At 40.9% G+C, this 7,748-nt stretch overlaps 1 protein-coding gene across 2 annotated transcripts in view; it reads right to left on the minus strand.

Moving 5' to 3' along the window:
- LOC117561228 (E3 ubiquitin-protein ligase TRIM39-like) overlaps positions 1-1,010 on the minus strand; it is a 43,299-nt gene extending 42,289 nt beyond the window's left edge. For both annotated transcript variants that reach the window (XR_004571308.1, XM_034238521.1), the window contains exon 1: positions 893-1,010. The gene's annotated coding sequence lies outside the window, so the exon portion shown is untranslated. The remainder of the gene's footprint in view (positions 1-892) is intronic.
- Between the last annotated feature and the right edge of the window lie 6,738 nt (positions 1,011-7,748).

Genomic DNA, 7,748 nt, shown 5'->3' on the forward strand with positions numbered 1-7,748 from the left:
TAAGAACATGTTTTTATGAACCACACAGCTTCCGGTCTTCCTCGACCCAACCGGAGAAAAAGACGTGCTGCAGGCAATAGAAATACATTGCTTTTAAAATCGTGCTGTGCAACACGAAAAAAAGGGGCAAATCGTGTTGGTGAACACGAATCAATAGATTAAAAATCGTGTTGGTGAACACGAAATGCCGTGATACTGGGTTGAACAGAGATACAGCGCTATGACAAAACACTCGACAGCTGATGCAGCTGTTGCCACGTAATAATGAACGGACGTCGCTTTAAAATGACCGCTCAGAGGAGAGGAGTTCTCATTTCTTTAAACGTCTGCTGCTTCCCCTCCTCGGTCCTCCGCTCGCATCTCCTGTGGGCGGGTCTAAGTCTCGAGGAGGGGAACCGAGGAGGGGAGTCGAGGAGGGGAAATATGAGTATTGACAAGCCTCTAAGGAGTTCGCAAATGTTACTTTAGATTATTTTTGCAAAGGGTTTGAATGTATTTACATAATGTATTGAGGCTGCCTCTCACTGCCTGCTTCCAGTCACTTTTATAGCCGTAGCATTTAGCTGCTTTTAGGGTTGTTAAACATACTTCCTGTTTGAGCAGAGCTGAGGCTTTGAGTTCATACAGGAAACAGGGCTGGAAGTTAGCCTAAGCTAATGCTAGCTGTGACGTTACCCTGTCTAAACTTCACTAGCCAGAGTTTAGTCACTGGGTTTGGTTTTAAACCTGCTTTGTACTCAAGTCTAAATGTAAACGTTTTTATCTTAAAAGACAAATGTATATGGCCAAATATTCACTATATGTCTGAACAGACATATCAGCCTCAGATTCTGATTAAACTAAACCTTGTTCAAATATTTAGTTAGTGATTGTGTGTATGTAGTGTACTCACCAGTGTTTGGCAGAGATTCTGCTGTGTTGTTGAGAGAAAGCTGCTGGATTCAGTCGAGTGTGTATTTAGAGAGAAACTGAGAGACTTGTCAGGACTGCAGCTCTGCTTTACCTTTACTTTTACGTCAGTGCAGTTGAAGCTCTCCTATCAGTGTTGCTCCACCTCTCACTGGCCCTTCGCCAAGAGGGAGTGGAGGAAATATTCAGGTTATTCATTGAAATAAAATAACTAATACAACACTGTGAAAGATACTATAGTACAAGTAAAAGTCCTGCATTCAAAACTGTCCATCAGTAAAAGTATGTAGGCCTATGTCAGTCAAGATCACAATCACAACATCAGTTTTGTAGTGTTTATATAGCTCTAGTGGAGGATATCATGAAGCCTTGTTCCGATGCTGTACTAGAGCGTAGTTATTATATAATTTTAACTTGAAACAAACACAACATAAGGGTTAAAGACTGAATCACATTTAGTGAGCATTTGTTATTTGTCTAACCCCAAGACCCCAAAGTAAATCAGCAGTTTTCACAAGTAGATTATAATAATGTTCAAAGAAAATCGGTTAAATCATCAGTTCATCTAAAACAATTATAAACTGAAAAAAACAACCCATTCCTAAATGAATTCATGTAAAATAAACACATCCTAGAACATCATCAAACATATCATAAGAGCTTTGTTAACAAGCCATTGAACGCTGTAATAATGCTAATGACAAATACAATAAAACACCCTGACCAAATTGTAAGAAGATCAGACAAAAACTGTAGGAGGAGTTTGTTGAAAGATGGCACCAAAAAATGCAAAAAGTGGTCAAAAATGGCACATACATTTAAAACTGGCCGACTTCCTGTTTGATTTACGATACGCCTCCAAGAGACTTTTCTGGGCGTCTCACCATGCCAGACATGCCTACCAAATATCAGACTTGTAGATGAAAGCACAACGAGGGGCTGTATGATAGCAACCTTGTAGAGGGCGCGATAGAGCTGTTTTGCCTGCATTGATAATGAGACCCCTAACATATCAATTTGTTTGTTTGTTGGTTCAAGTTTGCAAATAGTCTCCATCATTTCAGCATGATAAGGCCCTCAAAAATACTTATCATTACTTGTAAATTATAATAATTAAAAATAAATTACAGTAATAACAATAGGTCCTCTGCTCTGACCTATGGTTCAAGGTTCAAGGCTTTTATTGGTCAGGTAGCTACAGCGTAGTTATGACGATGACAATCTTAGGTCACAAGGCCCTATTAATGCTACTACTCTGCTTCTGTTATTGTTATAAAAGTTATTATGTCTTATATCAAGTGTAAAGATATATTCTGGCAACATTGCAGGGACAGGTGCTTTGCCAGCTCGCCAAACGTCCATTGTTCGATCACCTGATTGTACTCAGCTGTCACCATGCGTCACAGAGAGAGTGCAGAGCAAAGGGCTCATCATCTATTTTTCTAAGAATAACCCTGACCTCCCTCCTCTTCCTCTTTGCCACCGAGCCGCCTTGTTCCCTCGCTGAGTGTCGGTGGCAGCGGCATCCATCACGGGCCGGAGAGGAGCTTCCTGTCGGATTCATCCATCTCCTCCCTCCACCTCTCGAGGGAAGAGAGGACGGCTGCTGTGACCTGGAACATGGAGGTCACAGGGTCAAACTACTTCAAAATAAAAGTCTTTAAAAGCTTGAAAACTTAGGGATGAACTGGAGGAGATCTTCTGAAAGCTCACGACAAACAGCTGAATAGTAAAACACTGACAGTATCGACTCTGCATTATTACATTAATAATGTAACATTACACACCTACGGACAACCCACTATGCCACACGCCTCCCTATTAATAACATTTAGTTCCTAGTGTTGTACTTTTACTTGTATTTGAAAGTATGTGTCAGTAGTGGAATGAGGCAAAATAATATTTAAGTGCTTGAGTTCAAATGTAGTACCTGTTATTTACTTTACTACCATGTAATGCTACTTTATACTTCCACTGCATCTTAGGCGGCGTAGGGAGGCGTGTGGCGCAGTGGACTAGTGTGTTGGTGTTGGGATCAGGGAGCACAGGTTCAAACCCCACTGCAGTCAGCATGTCGTTGTGTCCCTGAGACACTTCACCCCAAATCGCTCCTGTGGGGATTGTCCACAGTATAGAGTATGTAAGTCGCTTTGGATAAAAGCATCTAACAAGTGACATGTAATGTAATCTTATGATTGAATATTAAAGAGGCATTTGGGCTTTTCCCTTCACTGTAGTGTGTTATTTAGGTTTTTGTGCATTTAAATGGTCTCCCTGTGGAGGTTAAAACGTTTGAGTTTTAAGTTAACGACCATTTGAAATCTTATTGGATCAATTCAAACTCATTCGATCAAAGAAAAATGACTGAAAGGTGAAACAGGAATCATGTTCTCAGAGAAACTCAACACACAGAGAGCATTATCGCCCCCTGCTGTGAAAATAAAGCAACACATCTCTTGGAAAACCTTGAATTTATTTTTCTAATCATGGAAACATCCTTGAAAAAGTGCGGTAAGAAGTTTGTTTTTAACTTTTTCTGGGACCGCAGACATCTTTTTAAGGCAAATGGAGTTTGTCTGAACAAGTCAGGAGTGAAATTGTTTATCTCTAACATATTCAACTGCCTGCGTCATCAATCTGTTCCCTCTGCCAAGGACAAGCGGCAAGAGGAATCAAAACAGGAGAAAGACACAACACATCGCGCAGAAAACCCTGAAGAAGTATCACTGCACCCGCCTGAGGAATGTTCTGATTATGGGAGACCTATGACACAAATGGAGGAGTCTCCACTGCCCGTCACCCCCCCTGTCAACGCCTTTGAGGATACTCTTCATTCATCCCCCAGCTCTCTCTACTCTCCGCTCACCCTCTCACCCTCGCCCACCCCCCTGGAGTTCAATGACCGCATGACGGCGACACGCAGGGTTGGCAGCATGTCCTTTACCCCCGCCCCTCAACGACGCCCACCAAAATCATCGAAGCAGAGATGCGCACCATCTCCCCCGGCTTCATCACCATGCCTACCACAATCATCAAAACCACAACAATACAAGGAAGATGGAAGCAGATTTCCAAACCCCCCTTCCTACAGTGTAGCCCTCACCCTGCCCTCCTATGATGAGAGGAGCAGGGTGGTGGGTCCTCCCTCCCCTTCAAAGCCTGATAGGGATGCGTGTGTACAAAACGCTGGCATGTCCTTTACCCCCGCTCCTCAACGCCCACCAAAATCACCGCAGAGACGCGCACCATCTCCCCCGTCTTCATCACCGCGCCTACGTCAACCACCTCCCCCCCCTGGTCAACCACCTCCCCTCCCTTCAAGAAAGCATCTGCAGTCTCCGAAGCCTGATAAGGATGTGTGTGTACAAAACACAACAAATTCTTACTGATATGTGCTGGGTCCAGGCTCAAGGGCGTATGGCACTCTCAACTCTTTCCAGGACATGCCGGGGCCCTGCCTGCCAGTAGCTTTGCCGATATCTGTGTTGATAGGTAATAGATTAAGAGCGGTGAATCTTAGAAACAGGAAGCGCTCAAACGTTTGTGTGAGTTTATCTAATTTAGCAGTGATTCCATGTCAGCCACAGCTTGTTACAAAAAACATGACTGATACTGTGTTTAACAAACTTAAACTAGCTTTATTAAATGTCAGGTCTTTGGCAGGAAAAACATTTTTAATCAATGATGTTATCACTGAGCACAATCTTGATTTTATGTTTTTAACGAAAACATGGATTGAACAAAATCACAGTGCAGCTGTTCTTATCGAATCAACCCCTCCCAACTTTAGTTTTATGAGTCAGGAAAGAATGCATAAGAAAGGGGGTGGAGTTGCTATTCTGTTCAATGATTCCCTTCAATGCAGGAAGACATCGTATGGAAACTTTGATTCTTTTGAATATGTGGCCCTTCAGCTGAAATGCTCCTCTCGAGCTCTGTTCCTAAATATCTATAGACCACCCAAATACTGTGCAAGCTTTTTTGATGACTTTACTGAACTGCTGTCTATAGTGTGTATTGACTTTGACCGTCTAGTCATTGTTGGTGATTTTAACATCCATGTTGACAACCCCCAGGACAGAGGGGCTAAAGAACTGTTTTGTGTTCTTGATAGCTATGGACTGACTCAGCATGTGACGGAGCCCACGCACAATAAGGGGCACACTCTGGACTTAATTATCTCAAAGGGTCTGAATATCTCTAAGGTTGTGGTGACTGATGTTGCACTCTCTGATCATTCCTGTGTTTTCTTTGAGAGCTCTATTTCTGTTCACAAAAATGTTCAAAAAGAGGTAACCACAAAGCGATATTTAACTGAAAATACTAGGGAAATGTTTACTCACAATTTTTCTTCCACACTTGCCCCTGCTAACATCTCAGTAAATGAGCTAGTAGATCATTTTAATTCAAAAATTAAAAATGTTATAGATGAAAACAGAAAAAAGAGAATGTCGAAAAGCTGAACGCAGGTGGCGAAAAACAAATCTCCAGGTTCACTTTGAAATCTATAAAGAGAGACTTGGCCTTTATAATTTGGAATTGAAAAACGCACGACAATCGTTCTTCTCTGACATCATTACCAAAAACAAAAACAACGCACGTGCCTTGTTTGCTACCGTCGACAGACTAACTAACCCCCCAGTGTCAGTAGCCTCTGAATTTCTATCCACCAGGGCGTGCAATGATTTTGCCTTCTTCACTGACAACATTCAGAAAATCAGACAAGCAGTCAGTGCCTCTGCATCAGGAACAGCAAATGTGTTGTCCCTATCTCCACTTAACATCAACTCAAACACCATGACACAATTCCATCAGATTAATGATAAAAACCTAGAGGACATTATACAACTTCTGAAATCCTCCTCCTGCTGCCTTGATATTATTCCAACAAGATTTTTCAAAGATGTTTTGCCTTGCATGGCCTCAGATCTACTTCATATAGTAAACAAATCTCTTCACTCAGGTGTTTTTCCACAGGCCCTGAAAACTGCAGTCATTAAACCGCTCTTAAAAAGAATAATCTAGATGCTTCAGTAATGAACAATTACAGGCCCATATCAAACCTCCCATTTCTAGGTAAAATCATTGAAAAAGTTGTTTTTCAACAGTTGAGTAATTTCTTGCATTTAAATAACTGTTTTGATGTGTTCCAGTCAGGCTTTCGTCCAAACCACAGCACTGAGACTGCTCTTGTAAAGGTCTTCAATGACATCCACTTAAACACAGACAGTGGCAGAACTTCAGTGTTAGTATTATTAGATCTCAGTGCTGCGTTTGACACTGTTGACCACAGCATATTACTAGACCGACTGGAGAACTGGGTGGGACTTTCGGAAACAGTTCTGAATTGGTTTGAATCCTACTTAAAGGACAGAAACAACTTTGTTTCTATAGGTAAATACACATCTGAGTTGACACATATGACATGTGGGGTACCTCAAGGCTCCATCTTGGGGCCTCTTCTCTTTAACATCTACATGCTACCACTCAGATAATGAAGAACAACAAAATAAGTTACCATAGCAGATGACACACATTTACGTAACAATTTCACCAGGAGACTATGCTCCAATTCAAACACTGAGTAAGTGCATTGAACAAATCAATGACTGGATGTGTCAGAACTTTCTCCAATTAAACAAAGATAAAACTGAGGTAATGGTTTTTGGAGCCAAGTCAGAACGTATAAAAGTTAGCGCTGAGCTTCAGTCTGCAATGTTCAAAACAACAGATAAAGCCAGAAATCTAGGTGTAGTCATGGACTCTGACCTGAGTTTCAACAGTCACATTAAAACAGTTACTAAATCAGCCTACTATCACCTAAAGAACATATCTAGGATTAAAAGACTAATGTCACAGCAGGATTTGGAAAAACTTGTCCATGCTTTTATCTTCAGTAGACTCGACTACTGCAATGGTGTCTTCACAGGTCTCACTAAAAAATCTATTAGGAAGCTGCAGCTGATTCAGAACGCCGCTGCTCGAGTCCTCACTAACACTAAGAAAGTGGATCACATCACTCCAGTTCTGAAGTCTTTACACTGGCTTCCTGTGTGTCAAAGAATAGATTTCTAAATACTGCTGCTGGTTTATAAAGCACTGAATGGTTTAGGCCCAAAATACATTTCTGACCTCCTGCTAAATGATGAACCATCCAGATCTCTCAGGTCTTCAGGGACTGGTCAGCTTTCTGTCCCCAGAGTCAGAACTAAACATGGAGAAGCAGCGTTCAATTATTATGCTCCAAATATCTGGAACAAACTCCCAGAAACCTGCAGGTCCGCTGCAACTCTGACTACTTTTAAATCCAGGCTGAAGACTTTTCTTTTTGTCGCTGCTTTTAATTGAACTATTCATATCTTAGACTGCACTGTAACTTTTATCCATGTATTTTTTCTTTTAATGTTTATTTTATTAGCTTTTCTTTTTAATGACTGATTTTAAATGCCATTTTCTTAATGTCTTTCATTTTTTGTAAAGCACTTTGAATTGCCTTGTGTTGAAAAGTGCTATATAAATAAACTTGCCTTGCCTTGCCTTGCCTATGGATTTTAAATTAGCCCTTTTGTAATTACAGTCGATGTTTTTTGCATTGGATATGGAAATGATTTTGAAATATGAAATAGGATCAAGCTTCAAGATGAAATCAACCAACTCACTGTATATACAATAAGTAAAACTGTCTCTCCATTTTGAGCAGCCACATCAGTAAAATGCCGATTTGACGTTCATCATTCAGTTTTACAATCTAATTATGTCACTTAAATAAAATATCCTTCACACAAGAGGTTTTGCTGCAGTACATGTAGCTAGATATTTCACCTTTTCATTATTATTTT

Source organism: Gymnodraco acuticeps, unplaced genomic scaffold, assembly GCF_902827175.1.
Source record: "Gymnodraco acuticeps unplaced genomic scaffold, fGymAcu1.1, whole genome shotgun sequence".
NCBI classification, from domain to species: Eukaryota; Metazoa; Chordata; class Actinopteri; order Perciformes; family Bathydraconidae; genus Gymnodraco; species Gymnodraco acuticeps.